This window comes from Macrobrachium rosenbergii, chromosome 36, assembly GCF_040412425.1.
Source record: "Macrobrachium rosenbergii isolate ZJJX-2024 chromosome 36, ASM4041242v1, whole genome shotgun sequence".
NCBI lineage: Eukaryota > Metazoa > Arthropoda > Malacostraca > Decapoda > Palaemonidae > Macrobrachium > Macrobrachium rosenbergii.
Window position 1 is genome coordinate 24787806 of NC_089776.1, and position 20842 is coordinate 24808647.

Sequence of the window (20842 nt, forward strand, 5' to 3'; positions counted from 1 at the left end):
TACTACTTATAAGAATGCAATAAGAGGGTTTTCATTCTTCAACAAAAGAATAATAATTTGCGTTTCTACTAATTGGTGTTACTCAAGCACTTTAGTAGCAACTGAACAGTCTGGCAGTTTCTGGACTACTAATTCAATGTACTATTACTAAATAAAAACATTTTATTGCATAAGTTGTGCGTGTTTTAAAAGGTGTAAAATGCCATAGAAAAAACAGTTACTGCTACTTTTTACTTTATAGTTAAATTTATGTCTAAAGTACCATTAAAGTACGAACTAACTTTTTCATATAAAAGTTTTTCTGCTTAATAAACTTTCTATGGCTTGAAAACTTTAAACGTTTTTTGTTTTTTATGTCAGTTATTCCATTGCACGCCTCATATATATACATATATACATATATAATATATATGTATAATTTATATATAATATAAATATATATATATACATAAACAATAAATGTAATTAATATTATGACTTACTTTGAAATTTCATCTATTTAAAGAAAATGGGAAGGTCGCACAGTTGGGATTAAATTAATTTATTCACATCTTCAACTTGAAATTAATATGGACCTGGCTGTCCTGCCATCAAGGCCTTGCAACGTGGCAAGACAATAAATGAGTCTAAACTCTTAAGGCTTATAAATTGTTTACATTAGCACAACGATAACACTGAGAGGCCTGGCACGTGGCCCTGTGGAACTGTCAAACCTTGTGGCAAACAGAATAAGATAAGTCAGGTTTCAAAGAATAAGATAACAAAAGAATTCCAGGTCAGATAGTGACACAAAGACTTCTCTCGCATGAAATTAATTATTCAAGATGGAGGGGATTATCAATTACTTTTAATTAGCACATGGTAAACTATGGTGGGAATGCTCTAGTTATTATCACTGAACAAACTTAATTTAAGCTTGGAACAACTCATGAGGGCAAATGTGTGTGCCAGACTGTGGGAAACAAAGGGACTTTGTTTGGGGAGAATGAAAAGTTGGAAATACTGAAAATGGAGAGAAATTCACGAGAAGGAAAAGAGCACTGGCATTACTTGCAACTTCAAGACATACCCGATTGCATCTGTGCATGGAGCTCACTTGCAAAAGATGAATTCTGGCTGCAAAAGTCCTGATGCATGGCCAGTGGTAAGAGGGCAGAACAGCACCAGCTTAGCACTATTAAGCTTTGGCGACCTTGCCCTGTAGAGATCTAGAGAGGAGTAAGGCATAGAGAGGTCACCGAGATGCCCCATTCAATTCTAGGGATGGGCACAAGGCATCAGTTTATCTGGAAGTGCAATAGCAACCAGTAGAAAGGTCGAAGGGAATCGGTCTTATAATAAAGACTAACTTAGGGTCAACCTAGCAGCCCAATTACTGTCCTGACTGGTCCTTCTTCCCTAACGGTTTCCTGTCCCCAAAATCACACAATGTTGGGGTTAGGACACCTACATCTGTCGCTTCCTTGTGGGGTCTCACCCAGCCGCCATGAAATTTGACCTCCTAGGTAACAGACTGGAGGGGCAAATTTTTTTCTGAAAAAAAATATATATATATATATATAAAAATATATATATATATATATATATATATATATATATATATATATATATATATATATATATATATATATATATATATATATATTCCCGGAGGGAAAGATATCTGGCACATGCACTCAAACAAATTGACGTAACAGAAGAAAAGAAATAAAGACTAATGATGCCTAATTTGGTTTCCGGGAGCCAGGGCGAGGCAGATGTAAATAGAACATCATTAAAGCAAACGAGAGTAATTCGTCTCTTTGGGATATCATTTGGTGGGTCTTTTTTCCCCTCTCTTCTGTTATCGTGGTGTGTTTAGTGAGGTCAAATATCCCCTTCGCAAATAGATGAATGTGTAGGATTCATTTCCTTTAGATTCAAAACTTTAGCTTTATTTTTATGTTTGCTCATCTGAGAAATTACAGGTTGGGCTTTTGTAAAGTCATTGACAAAAAACAAAAACAAAGAAATTGTGTAGGATAATAAATGAAAGATACTACTCGTGAATAGAGCCCATGAGAGAGAGAGAGAGAGAGAGAGAGAGAGAGAGAGAGAGAGAGAGAGAGAGAGAATATTCAGTTGCTGTATAACATTTTCCAAAATCTACCGTCCCTCTCATGGAATTTCCTTAATTTCCCTGTTCTCTAGACTCAGGAAAAAATATTACACACTCCCAACATCTTTTATGGTAGTAATGAACAACATTAAAAGCAATGGGTATGAGAATTTTTAACGAATTTGGTCAACACTTCTAAAGTTGTTGGAAAAAATATATATATAAAAAAAAATATATATATATATATATATATATATATATATATATATATATATATATATATATATATATATATATATATATATATATATATATTTTAACTTCAAATCACGCTCTGTTGAAGGTAGAAATAAATTTTTTTTTCATTTTTAACAAATCAAATACTGATTTCTGAATATCTAAGGGTATTCTAATTCTTCACATATCTTACCATTCGTTTTATGACACAACAACCCCCAACATCAATTATCTTGAATTGCAGAAAAATATTTTACGTCCTTTTTTCTTTCATAAAAGTAACTTCAGAATAGTAACATTCCAAAATTTATGCTTACGGATTCGTAACCAAATCAACGTTGAGCAATGGAAACTCATTCTCGTTCTAGGATTTTGAATCCCCAACTGATCTGCTTTGAATATAAGTGAATTGAATGCGCTTGCTGTTGATTTAATTACTGAATCCCATGTAACATAACATCGTAACAGCAAGACGGTATTCGCTCAACAATACCATCGTCATTGGATCAATGTAAATCATTTTGATACTCTCAACTTGTAAGCTTTGGAAACTGAATAACACTCTGCTAATATTTTGTTGCCGTTAAGTTCTTTTTGTTTTTGTATTAAATCGACACTCGTAATAATGGTAAATGATAAGATTTTATAGGAGAGATCATTGTTTGGGTCAAGGGAAACAGATGTACTGCGTTGCTATACAACGTTTTCTTCTCTTTTGTCTTATTTCTGCTTTACTTTTTTATGCTCATCTCTCTCTTGGGTTTCTATTCAACTTGATAAAAATGTAAGAATGGCTCTTAATAATTCTTACTCTATTCGAGTGAATTTTAATAACCGTATTCTAGCGATAAATAAAGCAGTAAGCTTTCATTGTTTAAATTCATGTTTTATAAATAAAAGTAAAATGAAAATTTTCTCCCCGACAAAACTAGGGGATTTTCTTTATTTAATTACTTATGATTTTTAACCTAGTTTGAGTAAAATTACACTCATCCCACTTTCTCTTTGCATCGAGTATATACCGTAGGGGGTCATATGATAAAAGTAAATAGTTAATTGTAAATGTTTGTTAAATGTTCTTATGATTGGAATAGTAAAAAAAAAAAAATGTTTGGTTAATGACAAACAAAGTTTTAGTAAAAATTGAAAGACTTACCTTTAACAAAAATAAGGTAATAAGGGAAAATGGAAACAAACAAATTGGAGTAGTTATCTGTGCAACAGCTTAAAACAGCAGATGAGATCCTGTGGAAGAAACAGTAGGAATGTCTGACCAGGCAGCTTGAATTAGAGAGGAACACAGAGAAAGGTAGAGGTTGTTGAGATGAACAGTTTGTGTTGTATAGGTCTTAAAAGAAGGGGGTTGAAAGGGATAAATGCCGGAAGCTTAGTGGTCATTTTCTTGATAGGACTAAGACACATTCCTTGAGGCTTTCTTCCTTCTAATTAACGCATGTAACGAATGCAGGCTCATTCCTTTACTTTGTAGACACATTTCTTATTGGATGAAGCTCCTCAATTAATTTCTAAATGTATGGGGCAACTTGGTCTTTCATCTTCTACTTAATAACTGAGAGATTCGTACATTTCACCAATTACGTCGTGAATAATATCATTTTATCATTTCAATTATACTTACATTGTTAATGAATGAATACTAAAATGTAGAATATGGCAACCTATTTTTGTCTCTTTGTGGCCTCGTTCAATTTCCGGCGCAATCCCAGCTGGGGAATCCTTGATTGTCTAGTTATCATCTTTAGCATCATGTTTTGTAATATAAATGTGTCACCCTTTTGACGTTTCTCTGTCGTCTAACGCATGAAGTGGTTAATGTTGTGGAAGTGTCCGGAACAGAAGATCAACAGCACTAATCCCATGCATAATATGTAATAAAATCCCCTTAAGGGAAAAGGCCTTGGTAATGGCCGTCGTAGAGCCTAATGTTACACTCATGCCATAATATCGTTCTACAGAAAGATTCTAAAGCGTCCCTGAGAGGAAAGGCTTATAGAAAGATCAAGGATGCGGCAGATAACATCGTTAGTTCTAGTAAAAACAAGAGGACTAGGATCCAGAGAGACGACACTTAAGGGAACCATTTTCTAGTGATAACATTAAAATAGACACCTTATCCCTCCATCCTGTAAAAATACAAAACGTACATAAACAAAGCACAAAATAGATTTAGCTCTTTGAGAAATCTATATCATTGCAATTACTTTGTGGAGAAGAAAGTTACAGTCAAATAGAAGTATTTTACTTTCCCCAGTTTCCTAATTTGCATAATTTGGTGAATATCAACAGGTAAAGATTAAATTCAATTATTACCTCAAGGCTGAATGCCTTTCTTTGGATATGAAAATGAATATTTCAACAGTTCAAAGATTAAATCGCCAGGATTCCTCATGATAAATCGTGATTTTAAATCCATAAACCTTTCTGGGGGATTTGATTACGATCTTGGCATGCAGTGCATCACCCAGTCCGGATAAAACAGCGGACGTGATAGATTTGACTGGTTAATACTACCAATCTCCTCAGGACTAATACTGCACCTGAGTCCCAGGTGAAATCCTTTGATTTACTTTCCCTCTGTATATTGCTTGAGGTTTTTCATGCTGCATATTATATGGCTTCGAATAATAACACGTCAGTATTATATCAAATTAAAGGGAAAAGTATTCCAATTTTACTCGAGATCAACATTAATAGATAACTTTTCTTGCATGTGTACATCAGTGTTTGTGCAATTCCTGACTTGCTTCTTCCACACCTCACCATGTGTTGACACACGAGCATGGTTATACACTGCTATATTTTACAAAATACATGCACAAACAAACATGCATATATATATATATATATTTATATATACATATATATACAGTATATATATATATATATATATATATATATATATATATATATATATATATGTGTATGTGTGTGTGTGTGTATATATATATATATACACACACATATATATATCCCTCAACTATTGGTCCTTTACATCAGACACCAGCTTTCCGTTTGATTCTTTTTTTTCTGAGTTATTTGTCCATTATCATATCCATGAGCATATACTTCAAGATAGAACTTCTTAATCTTTCTTACGTTCTTGTTCACCTTTCTCCCTCGATATTTATTACTTGCCTTTCTTTTCTCTCCCTTTCTTCTTGGCTACGATATCAATCCCCCACTATTGCTATACGTGATAGTCTCTACTCCCCAAGAATCTCCTTTTTCATTGACTCAACCTCACATTTCCTCATCCTATCGTTACTGTTTAGTTTATTTCCTCTTTCTAATGTCCAGTACCAACAAACTTCATACTTTTATACTTTTACAAACTTCTTTTCTACTCTTTCTACCTTTGTGTCTTTCATTCCTTTTTTAATTATATGCTCTACTTTCTTTGTTCTTAGTGTTCTCACTGGTCTTAATCATATTTAAAAACATCCCTTCCCTTTTTCTTCTTCAACTTCATTTTCCAAATATCATAATTCCAGCTTTGGTTAAATAACCAACAGATATATCTACATTCATTCTTGGTCTCACCATTAAACACAGCACTTTGCTCTTACGTCTGCCGTGTAATAATGCATAATCTTGAACATTTTTTCCTCATTACTCACGGTTTCCTAGTCATGTTTTTAATCTCATTTGTCGATAATCCTGACCATATACTCTCTTACCCATTGCCAGATTCTTCCTGTCACAAGTGCTACCTTTTCTGTAACCCCCCTATAGTCAGGTACCACAGACACAACAAATCAGTTCCCTTCCCATTCATACACACACACACACACACACACACAAACACTGCTCTTACACTTTTGCTCAGTAACTGCCAAAACATCCAGCTTTCTCCCTTTAAACAAACCAACTGTCATAAATTTGATCTCTTCCGCACGACCCCCATACACATTCAGAACCCAAACGATATTTTGCAGCTTTTTTTTCACATTAGGACAGTTATGGGATGGAAATCCCATGGGTCATGTAGTTTGATACCTTTCACATGCAGAGACGCAGGATGCCATTAATGTGTTTTTCCGGAATGCTGTTGGAGTAAAAAGCATCATTGCCATTCACTCTGTTTCCCCTATTGAAGGGAGCACAACCTTTATATAGGCTCCCCTTAGCTTTGAGGTATTTTGCAAATAACTCTCCTAAAAATAAAAGTGGAAAATATACTTGCACTAAGGACACACTCCATACACATGCATACATATATATATATTTTTATAAATATTTACGCTGTTCGCCCTCGAACATTTAGGGATAGAAATATCAGCCTGACTGAGACAGGGAAATTGCTTTGTCCCACGCTAGGAGCATCTTCAGTTTAAACCTTAACGTCCGTTGGAGAACGGATAGGTAAGTTAGGCCTTTACCCTATAGGAAAATTTCCTATCAGCCTTAAGAATAGGTGGTCCTAAGGTCCCTTTTTCCTTCCTACCTGTCTCTTGCGAATGTTTTTAAAAGCGTAGACGCCTAAGGCATGACTGATAGGCCTGTTTTGACCCAGGCTCGGTCAGAGAACTACAGAAAACCAAGCTTTAGATAAACACGTCCAGTTGGACCTCTTCCCCCTTTCTTTGTCTATTATTCTATTAGTGAAGTGAAGAAACAATTGCAAGAACTCCACGTCGGTCGTTGATGCGCACAACGTTCGTCCTAAGGTAAAGTCGCTTTTTTGTTCAAAAAGATTCTTTTATCCTTTGTTTTCAGTATTTAACTTTGTCCCCCCTTCAGCCACCACTTAAACGAAGTCTAGATTAAGCCAAATTATTATGTTGTTAGCTTCAACCCCATTATTCAGTAAAATACCTAGGATTTAGGGTAAGCAAACTCAGGTTAAATCTCGATGTTTTTGTATGCCTCGCGTCCGAAAGTTTGGAAAGAACGTTGCGTTTAAAATCAAATTCATCTCAAATATTCTTTGTTAGGTTAATTAACTGGCGACCTTTCTAATTAACGTCTGTCTTTGAGGTTAACTTTTGGCTTTGACAGGTTACGTGTAATCTTGGTTTGCAGGGCCGTAAAATTTTAAATTGAATAATACATGATCAGCAAGACTCCTCACACGTAATAATATATATATATATATATATATATATATATATATAAAAGAGGGTCACAGAAAAAATGAAGCTAGGCAACGCTTGCTTAACTTAAAGATGCCAGTTTAAGGAAAACAAGTAAAGTCGCAAAGTAACATCAGTCAGCGTCATTTGTTTTCACTAGCATTCTGACAACTCTTTACTGCGGCTTCTTAGTTAAGGAAGCACAGTCTCAGAATGAGACAGAGAAGAGAGAGAGAGAGAGAGAGAGAGAGAGAGAGAGAGAGAGAGAGGAGAGAAACTGTAAAGGAACTGCATTATTCAAATATAAGTTGAAAACAGAAAACTTTATGAGGAACTTATACTTGGAAATGAATGGAACCTTAATTTCAGGAGAGAGAGAGAGAGAGAGAGAGAGAGAGAGAGAGAGAGAGAGAGAGAGAGAGAGAGGGGTGAGGCTTGGGCAGGGTGGTAAGATAATCCGAGCGTCCAAGTAAATTAGGATGAGCAAAAATATATTTGGCAAATAACGACGGTATTTTCATAATGATGTTATTCTAACCTTTTCCATAAAATCATGAATATCTTCAGAAACTCTGTCGACGACTAATATTCATAAAGGGAAGATACTGATATAGTGATGAAAAGAAATTTACTATAATTTGGTTGTTTTTATACTATATAATAATAATAAAATAGTATGACAAAGATGCCCAGTGGTTTTGTGTTAACTGAACACGCACAGAAATATGGGTACTTACACCACAACCGTTCACAACGCAAATTCCGTGAATACCACGTTTGGCGAATAGTTTACCTGAAAATATCAGGGTATATGATGCTGATATACCATAGACAAAACAGTGAGGAATATTGCTAAGCATTATACATTGGAATTATCATTTATTTTTTTCATGGTACTAGCAAAGTTCAGTTAATTTCCTAGAAACATGCAAATGTGCTTCACGACAAAGCAAACTGAATGAGTTAAACTTCTGAGAAATGTGAAGTAAATTCATTTAGATGCAAGAGGGTTAATTTTAATTGTTGTCTAGCCATCAAAGTGCAACTAGTTTATTTGTGCACTAGAGAAAGGTTCCTTTATGCTATTCTATATGTTGCGTTTGGTAGCCTTGCCTGGGGCTTTGTAGCAGCTTGTGCGCCTGACAGCCCCCCCTCGCTGGATATGGAATTAAGTTCTTCATTGGTGGGGTGGGTAGAGCTCTCGGCTAGGACGCTGTTGGCAAAGCGTTCGACTCTCCGATCGGCCAGTGAAGAATTAGAGGAATTTATTTCTGGTGATAGAAATTCATTTCTCGTCATATGTGGTTCGGATTCCACAATAAGCTGTAGGTCCCGTTGCTAGGTAAACAGTTGGTTCTTAGCCACGTAAAAGAAATCTAATCCTTCGGGCCAGCCCTAGGAGAGCTGTTAATCAGCTCAGTGGTCTGGTTAAACTAAGATATACTTAACTTAGCTCGATGGCATATATAGTTACCGTCCACATGATAGCTTTGCCTTCTGAAAAAAGCTGCAGCAGTGATTTTCTTTCATATCTCATTCTAACAGTAGAATAAATGAGACCTTTTCCGACAGGACTTTCATCTCATGACTCCTCACTTCAACAGGCGGCTTTATCATTCCTTCATTCCTCACATTTAGGAAGAAAAGAACTTCCTTTTGCCTTGGCTGGTTATTGTTCCTCATTTCCTAATTTTATATGTTGAGAGTAGACAGATACATCTCCTGGAATCACTAAAATTCTAATGTCAAGTCTACTTTTCAGGGAGGACACTGCTTTTGGTACCCAAAGCACTAAATTAGATACGGCCTGACAATCAGAAAAGGGAGAAAACCTCTTTTCCTAGTATGGTTAACAGTAGTGCAGCCACCAAAACAATTGTTATTAAAGACAGAAGGGAGCACCTACGTAGTTCGCGTCATCTAAGTACATGAATTTAAAGGTAAGTACCAATGACCGATGATAACAGTAATAATTGAGTAACTGGGGAAACAAATGGCAAATTTGGCAGACAAGTTCCAGTTCAGTTAAATCAATCAACTTTATTTGAAATGTTTATTTGTTTTAGAATGTCGCTTTCCTGAGATTACTATGACCCAAATTTATGGCAGGGGTTGACGTTCGCTCGGAGCTTAAATTCCTCGAACTTAGGCGGCGGCAGCTTTAACGAGCTATAATTTTATTAGTGAACTGTCGTTTGGTCTTGAAGTCTTGAATATTGACCTAATCGTGCTTATTAATGCTGTTCCCACTTTGCCCCTTCCTTTTTAGTTTTCTGTAAAAGAAAACTATTGCGCCGGCTTTGTCTGTCCGTCAGCATTTTTTTCTGTCCGTCAGCATTTTTTTCTGTCCACCGTCAGATCTTAAAAATTACTGAGGCTAGAGGGTGGTATGTTGATCATCCACCTTCCAATCATCAAACATACCAAATTGCAGCCCTCTAGCCTAAGTAGTTTTTATTTTATTTAAGGTTAAAGTTAGCCGTAATCGTGCTCCTGGCAACGATATAGGATAGGCCACCACCAGGCTTTGGTTAAAGTTTCATGGGCCGCGGCTCATTCAGCATTATACCGAGACCACCGAAAGATAGATCTATTTTCGGTGGCCTTAATTATAACGGATATACAGAAAACTCCATTGCGCCGAAAAAACTTCGGCGCTTTTATATTTGTTATCTCCGAATCTTTTAAAATTCTTGATTTATTGGTGTCACTTCAGATGTTTTCTTTGACTTTTCTTATGTAAGAGATTGAGTGATTTTAGAGGTTGCTTGTTAAAATAATTTTGAGTTTAGCTTCATAAACTTCCTTTTGATTTTAATTCATTCTAATGGAAATTCGTGAAAACCAAGTAATAAAAACGCCCATTTATAAATATTCCGGATTGCGAATATGAAACCTATCAACGCTATTGCAAAATTATCACTAAGTTTATTCATATCTGAGGTTTGCGCTCTCAGGTTGAGTTCTTAATTTGATATATTGATGAATCCTGATGCATATACCCCTTTAAAAGCACAGGATTTGGCTTTATTTTTGCGTCAACGCAAAGAAACAAGTAAGAAATGCGTCGAAGTTTTTTTTCGGAGCAATCGAGTTTTCTGTACAGCGTATAATGATGTATGAGCCGCGGCCCATGAAACTTTTATCCGCGGCCCAATGAAGGCCTCTTCTACAGCGCTTCCAGACGCACGATCATGGTTAACTTTAACCTTGAGTAAAATAAAAACTACAGAGGCTAGAGGACTGCAATTTGGTATGTTTGATGATTGGAGGCTGAATGATCAACATACCAATTTGTAGCCCTCTAGCCTCAGTAGGTTTTAAGATCTGAGGGCGGACAGAAAAAGGGCGGACTGACAGACAAAGCCATCTCAATAGTTTTCTTTTACAGAAAACTGAAACTAATAAAAAAAATATTTATTTCATGGATCTCGTTCATGAACAGTCAGTCTTATTGGAATTCATCCGGCTTCAGAGTTGCAAGTGATTTTCATAATTTTCCTTTCTGTAGGTTTAGATAATCTAAGTAACTTTCCTCTCGTAGCCCATTATAGGAAACGCCCGTGCGCCCCATAACCGGAATCTAACCCACAACCGAAAAATGCACATAAAATGAGTTCATGGTTGTGGGCGAGCGCGTCCAATTAAATTCTTTCCAGGGAATGTAGTCATTATTTTGTTTTTTCCTCTTCAAATCATCAGGCCTTGTCATTTGAAAGCGGGGCCTCAACAGCATTGCAAAACTAACAACAGTTTTAAATGGACACGTTTAATGCAAACTGACACAGCTGCAATAATATTTCCAGGTATTCGGAGACATTTTTGTATTGCAGCGCATTACGCGCTTCTTTGGCTTCAGTGTTCATGGGCTCTTTGTGTTTCTTTTTTCAGTATGCCTCACTTCCTCTTATATCGATTTGATAAGTCAATTTTTTTTTTTTAAATCAACAGTCTTTAACTAGTAATAGATTGTCTTTATATCATTATCATACCAGCATCGCCTTTCATATCTCTCTCTCTCTCTCTCTGCTTCTCATTCTTCCATACATGCACGAAAACACAAACGCCCGGATTAGCTTATGAGCGGTTATCATTTGCTCATGTGATGACTATAAGCAGTCAGTGGGACTATCCTATATTTTTCATTCGTTCGGTTTGATCTTTTTACTTCGCAAATTTTGCGATAATAATTTTTGGGGCATCATTCTAGGCGTTCGTAACTATGCGAGTATTCATATTTAACATAGTTCCAGGCATCCATTTTCACAAGTCTTAAATGCAGAACATAAAAGATCTGATTCACATTAGTGAGATCGATCAAGGTACCTCAGAGAATTCTAAGGATGCTGAAATTCTAGGAAACGAGTAACATACATTAACTCAAGAGTTCGACCCTCATTAGGTTCCTTCACGTGGTGAGGGTAAGGGGCCCTGGCTTTCTTCTTCGTTCTTACGAAGATAAGAGGCCCAGGCTGACAGATCTTAGCCTTTCGATTTAAATGGCGTGGATATTTTTCACTTTCAGTACAAATTTCTTGGACCTGGTAAATAGGAAAGGTATCATAGCTGGGATTGGGTTTATGTCCGGAAGCTAAATAGTGAGACCGTGTGGACCGTAGCTGCGATAATGTTCGGACCTGAGTTTCAGGCGGAACTATTCTACGGGGACTAATCACGGATTCCAGGGGGGTCTAGTTCTGGGAATAGGACTCTCGGCATTCTGTCCGGTTTGCCCATAATGTGATTAAGGTGGGGATGATTGTATTCTAGTAATGCTCTCAGTCCTATCAAGCGGGTTGGCTTACACTTGAGCCACTCTAATCATGTTGTGCCATCCCCTTTGGGGTAGGGTAGGGATGCGGACATTTGGGAATCAGCTCTTACTAGTGCCATTGGTAGAAGAATAAACTCCAGGAGAGCCTGATATCTTTTAAGATTTTCAGGTTTATTCATTAATTTCTTTTTCTCACTTTTACTTGTCTTAATGCAAAAGTTGTGTTAACGATTTAAGTACCCTGGACCGCTTTGATGGTAGCGATTCGGCACAGTTAACGACTGCGGGGCCTCCTCTGACCTCTCTCTGGAAAAATCAGAAAAAATACGAACGTAATTACACGCAGATTTCATCAATGAAAAACAAGCCAAAAAAAACCAAGTATCTTGACCCAACATTGACCCACTTCGACTCCCTCTTTGGGAGTGGAAGTTGGTCAAGATTCCTAACATTAGAAACGGAGAAAAAAATATCACCATTGAAATTAGAAAACTGCTTATTGAATCGACATTTCAACTACACAAATGTCATTCAGACAAGTGAAACAGATGTGGTTGATGAAACCACTACAAGAAATCAATCGAAGTACTTAAATATAAAAATATTGAAAGTAATGTTAAAGTACATATTAAAAACACTGACAATTTGAACAGTGTCAGGGTACCATAGTACTTCCTGATATTGATGAACCATTAGAAAGGAATATATGTGCTAGATTCCCTTAAAAAAAGGTACAGCCATCTGGACTGCAAATTTACAACATAGCTAGTAGACGGAATATTGAAAAATACTAAGAATAGCAAAAGATAAATTTGACCATGAATTACCCTTAAAATAAAAATCTTAGGCCAAGCAGAGAGAACTGAGACCATGTGTCCTAAGCCACTACAGTGCCAAAACTGTAGTATGTATGGACATACAAGAAAAAAAATTGCCATAATACATCTGTATGCGCATACTGTGGATCTGAAGCAAACATGCCACACAGTGGAGAGTGTGGTAGACAAAATACGTGAACTGTGGACAAAATCACCATGCAAGATCTAAGGAATGTATATGTATATATACAATACTGAATTGAAATTACTTCAGGAAAGGAATGAGAATGCCTATAAAAAGCCAAATTAGGGTAAGGTTAGAGGAATGCATGATCCGCTAGAAACGAACTTTTCTGCAGCAATAAGATCAAACAAAGAAACAAAAGTGGAAATAAATAAGAATAACAAAACCTGGTAGATCAGTCTCAAGAAAAATAACCACTTTGCAAGAAGAAACCAATATAGCAAGGATCCAAAGAAATGTATACAAATCTTTGCTCAAATTCATTCAAATTTTAAAGAGAAATAGAATCACCCAGAAGACAATATAAGCACCATAGAAATATTAAAAGATGGTTCTGATGAATTAGAAACTAAAGAAAAAAAGGGCCTTTAGAGAACTCCATAAGACCAACAAAAAACCAACTATTATTAGAGATACATCCATTAAAATAAGGACAGAGACCTCAGAAAGAACATAAACCAATAATAAGAAAATGTCTTTTGTCTCCTAAAGTAATAATAAAACCAATAGGAAACAGATACCCAGAACATCAAAGAAATAGTAGAGGAACAAACTATTGACCAAAAATGATTATGTGATGGGGAGAGAGATTACCCCATCACCAACAATGGGGTACAGCAGAGAGTAAATGAAAAAACGACACACGAAAACACATGTGGATATAATGAATGCTTCATTGAACTGTGCAACAAAAATGAAAAGCATAACAAAGACAGTTTAACAAACACTATACGAAATTTTATAAGTTACAGAAATAAAAGAAACTAGTTTGGACACTCACGAAAAGGGCTGTATGTGCATTGGACACATAATATATTATAGAAAAACAAATAAATATTGTAAATAGGATTTTTAGAAAAATGCAGATTGATGATCACAAAGAAAATAACACTTGAACACACTAACATTATACTTTAATAATTATATTATACAATGGAACGTAAATGGTCTACAGACCAGATTACATTTGGGAGAAATACAACGATTACTAAAGGAATATGACCAATGATAATATGTTTACAACATGTCAACAAACAATACCAACAATAGAGTAAATATACCTTAGTATCTACATCTAGAGAAGAAGAAGGAAATTTAGGTACTGCTATATATGTACATAACAAAGTATGTTATGACATAGTACCTGTAAATTTTACTGACTTGCAAGTATCAAGTATTAAAATACGAATAAAAAATGATAATTACATAATTTATAACTTATATAACCAACCTAATAAAAGTTACGATATTGATAAACTTAAAGATTTACTTAACAATACCAAGGAACCTACATTAATAGTAGGTGATTTTAACGTCCACAACCCAATATGGGACTATCATTGTACAAACTCAAATAGAATAGGTAGTAAAATAGAAGAGTTCATGGATTCCAACAACATGTGCTGTATAAATGATGACAGAGAGTGGCACATATTTTCAAAAACACATGGAACATTTTCTCAGTAGGACTTAACTTTATGTACAACAAGCATAGTTGACAGATTGGATTGGAATACAGTTGATGACTTGCACACAGTGATCATTTCCCAATATTAATTTCCTTACTGCAAGTAATCACCAAAACATGTCCCTCACTATAACATCTATAAAAATAGTTGGGGCGATATGAAATGCACACTAGAAATATCCACAGTTTGAATATTTAAAAGATCATAGTAAAACTAATAAATTTCTTGTTGATTTTATTAAAAATGCCCAACGCTGATAAAGCAATACAAAAGTCAAAACCCCATCCAGCAAAACTGCAAAGTTCCCTGGTGGTCTGATGAGTTAACCAGAATTAATAAATATGAAACACTCAATAGGAGACGATTAGATAATTTGAATAGAAAGTTCAATAAATGAATAAAACATTACAAATGCTAGAAAGAACTTTTAAAAAAAATGACTGTATTATTACTAGAAATTAATACATTAAAACCTGTATCCACAACAAATTATCTGCAAAATTTAAAAAGTAATTCAAAAGGAAGAATCATTTCATGGAGGAAATACGTATCAGATCTCTCTAATAATACTACCATACAAAAAATATGGGAAAAATTCAGGAAAATAAATGGTACCCATGTCAAACCACCTAGACATGCCATATTAAAAGATGGGAAAAGAACACTTGATCCAAAAGAAATAAGTAATATAATGGGAAATTTGCTTAAATGTAAGTAGTGATAGAATTTGATAGACGCACACAAAAAAATAAATAGAATTAATAACAATAAATTTTGGAAACAGTGTAATCATATTATAATAGAAAAATTTAGTATGTCAAATGGAATATGCTCTCGAGCAGCAATAAAATCTGCTCCTGGAAGTGACAATATTTGTTTGAGATGATCTGCCATGTAGCACCTTTGGCAAAGTCATACTTATTAGAGTTTTATAATCATTTATGGCTTCGAAATTTATTTCCAGATGATTGGCGTAAAGCTATAATAATTCCAATCCCCAAACCTGGAAAGGATCCCAGCAATGTAAATAATTACAGACTAATTTCTTTAACAAGCTGCTTATGCAAATTGTTAGAGAAAATGGTAAATGCTCGACTAACATGGCACATTCGAGAAAATAAAATTTTGCTCACTCAGTTTGGGTCTCAGTGTAGCAGATCCACATTGGATTCTCTCTGTAACCAAGACCATATACGTAGAGGTTTGAACGAAAACAAATTACTATAGCTGTCTTTTTGACATTGAAAAGGCATACGATACCGGGTATGCTATATTAAAAACTTTACAAAACAACAACATCAGTGGACGTTTACCTAGGTTTTATACAGAACTTTTTGACAAACCGCAATTTTCAGGTGAAAATTTGATGATGATCTATCTAGAACATTTCCACTTGAAAACAGTGTTCCACAGGGGAGCGTCATAGTGGAACACTGTTTATACAACAATTAATGATATCAGTAAATCTACCTATTGGCATTAAAAAGTAACCTATACATGGATGATTTGCCATATATTATTCATCCCGAATAAAACCTTTTTTAGAACAGATCATTAATAAGACATAGTAAAGCAGATGGATGGGCCTCATCTGTAGGCTTTACAAATTTTCCATAGATAAAACTCGAGCAATCATGTTTTATAAAAACAAAAAGTGGAAAAAAGGTGAAGAAATAGATTCAAAATCCAAAGCCATAGTATACCAGTGGCCAAACAGCAAAATTTTTAGGATTAGTATTTGATACCCACACTTGAACTGGAGAGCCCACATTGTATGTAAAATCTAAAAGTAAAAAGAGCATTAAATCTAATTGAAAACTATCGGAACTGCTTGGGAGCCGATAGACATACCATACTGTGCTGTATAAGGCGCAGTTCTGTCCATCATTGATTATGGAAGTGAAGTATATGGCTCGGCATCTGACGCAGTTCTGAAAATGTGTTAGACCCTGTTCACAATGAAGGCCTTAGAGTGTACTCTGGAGTGGTCATACAAAATCATCGCTACAAGTGGAATGTGGTGAACTGCTGTCTCTCCTAGAGCTAGTAACAATAGAAAAGTGCTTTAGAATTCAAACTAGTGATTCTCAGCAAAAATTATTTGAATTAAGAGATGTATTTACTAAACAACCATCACCACCTTTTCCAATTAGAGCTGAGATTGTTTGAGTCGCTGAATATAAATATACCAGTGCCTGTAATAGTAAATCTCTCTGGACAATGAATAAAACGAAATTACACACCTCAAGTATTTATCAAAAAGTAACTCATACAACAGAACACCATAGACAGCATACGATAGAGCATATAAACCATGAAAAGGTCCACATTATGCAATATACAGATGGATCTAAATCAGAACACGGAGTAGGATATGCTGCAGTGTCCCAAGACCAAAAATTTATCAGTTCTCCTGCCCAATAATGCTTCTGTATTTACAGAATTGTGGCCAAATTGCATCAGCTATAAAAATAATTAGAATCATCATTCAATAATTTTGTAATTTTCAGTGATTCAAGAAGCGCTATAGAAGCTATTCAAAGTTACAAATCTAATAATATAGTACAACAAATTGATTATATCTCCATAAATTATATAATAATATTTAGAAAAATGTAGAAATATGTTGGATCCCTGCGCATGTATGAGATCAAAGGAAATGAAAAAGCAGACAAAGCAGCTAAGCAGCAACTCACGCGGCAAGATCAAATGTGGAATATCCCTGTTACAGATTATGTAACTCACAAAAATGGGTATCATAAATAAGCTGCTTATATATGGGATGAAGAAGTACAGAGTAATAAACTGAAAGAATTAAAACTTAATGTTAAAAAATGGAGTTCATCATATCAGAAGGCTTGCACAAGTAATTTTAACACGCCTCAGAATAGTACATACTCGTCTGACACATGGGCGCCAATAGGCAGCCCACATGGCCCGGCTCCCGGGTGCCAGAATGCAGGTATTAATAACAGTCAGATTTATGTATTTACGTAGATGTCAAAAGTATGACCCGACAACAGATGTCTACTTTTGGAAATAGGACGATGAAGAAATTTTGTCAGAATCTTTCACATTTTCAATCATTCAATTTGATGTTCTTGTGTAATTTAATTAACAAAATATAAAAATAAGTAAATAATAAAAATATGAAAATCCTTTTTAACATTTGAATTTTACAAAAAAGAATTTTTAAATTTTGTTTAATTTATATTCTGAATTTTAATATACCGTTTTAGTATGTATATATAAGGAAGTCTGAGTAAATATATTTGTGTGTGAGAGCATGTGCCTATGTGCAGTTTAATTTCATTTTAATTCATTCATCTTAGTATTGGATGATCTAATGTGGGTCCTAGCCACTTGACTTCAGGCCTAGACCACAAGTAACAATCCAAATCCTTGTTGCTTCCTTGAGAGCTGAAAGTCAGCTCAGTGGTCTAGTTAAACTACTTTAATAATAATAATAATAACTCAAGAGTTCGAGGCGCTCAGGACTACAGTGTGGATTTCTTTATGCAATATACCTAATGGAAGATAAATGAAGCAGGTAAATTTAGCAATGGGTTCAAAAGATGATTTCCCAGTTTATAAAGGATGTCGCTGACCTGAGCACTTAAAACAAGAATGTTTGGGTTTTTGCATCCTGATTGGTGTCATGTAATATATTCTATGTAAAGCCGGAGGATTCCACTTGAACCCAACTAAATTCAAGTTACATTTTAGTTCTTCAATGTTGTCGGAGATTTATTATAATAACAATTTTCCCTTGACTAAAAATTAATGAAGCAATAATTTTGCTTTGGCAAGTTTCGGTAAAACGTTTGAAAATCAATAGGGCTTATTTATTAATTTCAAGATCAGTATATAATAGGATAACCACCACAAGTTTTCCAGTTTGGTCTGTAATATATATATATATATATATATATATATATATATATATATATATATATATATATATATATATATATGTATATGTATATTTATATTTATATTTAGCATCGAGTTAGGGGGGAAGGAGAATTCCTTGTATTTCCTTTCAATGTACTTTATTGTGCTGACGTTTCAAGACCATGTGTCCCATTTTCAAAGCTATAAATTAAAAAGACAACAGAATTAAAAATAGACTCAGATTTTAAAACGAGAAAAAAAAAAATTTTTACATAAAAGTATAAAGAAACAACAGAAAGACAATGAATACCAAATAGTGCTGAAGGCAAGAGCTGAGTGACACTCGGGTCCGTTTTGGTTCCAACGAAACTCACGAGAGGTATAGAGGTGTTGACGTGGACTGAGTATTTAATTGGGGAACTAGTTGTTTAATAAAAAGAGATTCTGAAGTAATGACAGTTGGTGGTCATTCCAGACTTTGCCTATTATTTTGAAATCCTTATGTTGATATTATATTTGCATTTCCCGTGGTCTCTTATGCATGAAAAATCAGGGGTTTGATAATTTAGCACCCACGTTCAGTAACACGCCACGATGAAGTCTAATCTCACCTTCAATAACCTACGATGGAGCCCACGTACTTCCCAGGTCACATCTGGAGCGGTGCGTATGGGTATATGACTCGAGGTCATCAAAGGGTGCAGACTTTCTTTATATTTAAACATAGACTTGATCGTCATTGGATTATTTGGTACTAGTTTCAATTCGACAGTAAATATTTGTTTATTATCTGTCGTAAATCTTGTAAAAATGTTTATCGTAGATAAGCGGGACACTTGCATAGAAAGGTAGTTTAGGTACTGTTGGTATTCTGAATTTTGGTTGAAAAATATTATTTAAAAATTTGCGCAAATGTTTGTAAAATAGCTCAGATGGGAAACAGTTATTAATAAAATATTGGTGGAGATAGAATTTCCTCGGTAGAAACCATTTCCAATCAGATGTTAAACTGAAAGCCCTGTGGAAGAGGGTAGATAAAGAGTTTAACTTAAAATTAAGGAAACAATGGCTGTAAAATTAGAACCCCAGACCGGTAAAGTTTTTCCTAAAAATCGTGGTAACAAATGATCATCGTAATCTTGAAACCATTATATCTAAGAAGGGAAATTTATTTTCACTTTCATATTCGACTGTAAACTTCATGTTTGGATGTATTTGGTTAGCGCTTTATCAGAAATTCATCTGCTCTATCTTTCTTACACAATTGGTGAAAGATTGTCATCAACATATCTGCTGTAAAAGCGGAAGGCAAGCCAAAGGGCAATCGTCCAGCAGGCGCTCCTCCAGGAGCACATAAAAATATTGCAAAGGTGGGGACCTAATGGAGATCCATGGCATTCCATCAGTTTGAACATACGATTTCCATTAAATAGAGCGCTGTCAGCGGCCAATTGCAACAGTTTTTAAATCCGTGATATTAAATTAAAAATGGTATGGGTTAGGAAAAATTCGGTCTAAAATAGTATCAATTGTTTCTTCCACAGGGACATTAGTAAAAAGTGACTCCACATCTAAACTAGCCATAAAAAGATCTGAGTCTTGTGATAAAATCTTTGCAAATTATCAGAGTTTTTAATACTATAATTATTGGTAGTTAAGGGTGCTAGAGTGGGACTAGAGGAGTGGCAGTTTGTGAACAGGAGTGTCATATGAGGTAAGTATAGGTCTCATTGGGATACCTTCTTTGCTGCTGTTCATCAGGTTTAAAGCAACCGCCTTCGACTTTGATATTTTGGGTATGGTGAATGCTGGCGATTCTCCGTTGGACTGTTCGTCATGGCTGCCCTTCGCTTCATCTTCGCACTTCTCTTTCTGTTCCGAGTGAGACTTCGGGGTTATGATGGTTTCCATGCATTGATCCGTGGCCGATATGTTAATGAGCTCTTACCACCTGCAGGACTTTGGAAAAAACCACGGGACGACTGCAGGAAGGCCGAGTTTGGACCTTGAATTTTACAATACTGCCGTCTCAACAATATTATTCCGAATTTTGTAAAGTTCAAATTGTATAAATCTTCTTTATACCAAACCCCATTTTATGATGAAGCAACTAAGAAACTGTTAGACATGGAGATTAATTATAAGAGTAAGAATGTTGTTAAACTTACAGGACTCGCTAATGTGCGCATGAATGTTATTGATAAGTTATCGATTG

At 35.2% G+C, this 20842-nt stretch overlaps 1 long non-coding RNA gene across 2 annotated transcripts in view; it reads left to right on the plus strand.

Annotated features, from left to right (window-relative positions):
* LOC136825021 (uncharacterized) overlaps positions 1–20842 on the plus strand; it is a 275262-nt gene that overhangs the window by 118893 nt on the left and 135527 nt on the right. For both annotated transcript variants that reach the window (XR_010849211.1, XR_010849210.1), the window contains exon 3: positions 9191–9368. This is a non-coding gene — a long non-coding RNA (uncharacterized lncRNA). The remainder of the gene's footprint in view (positions 1–9190; positions 9369–20842) is intronic.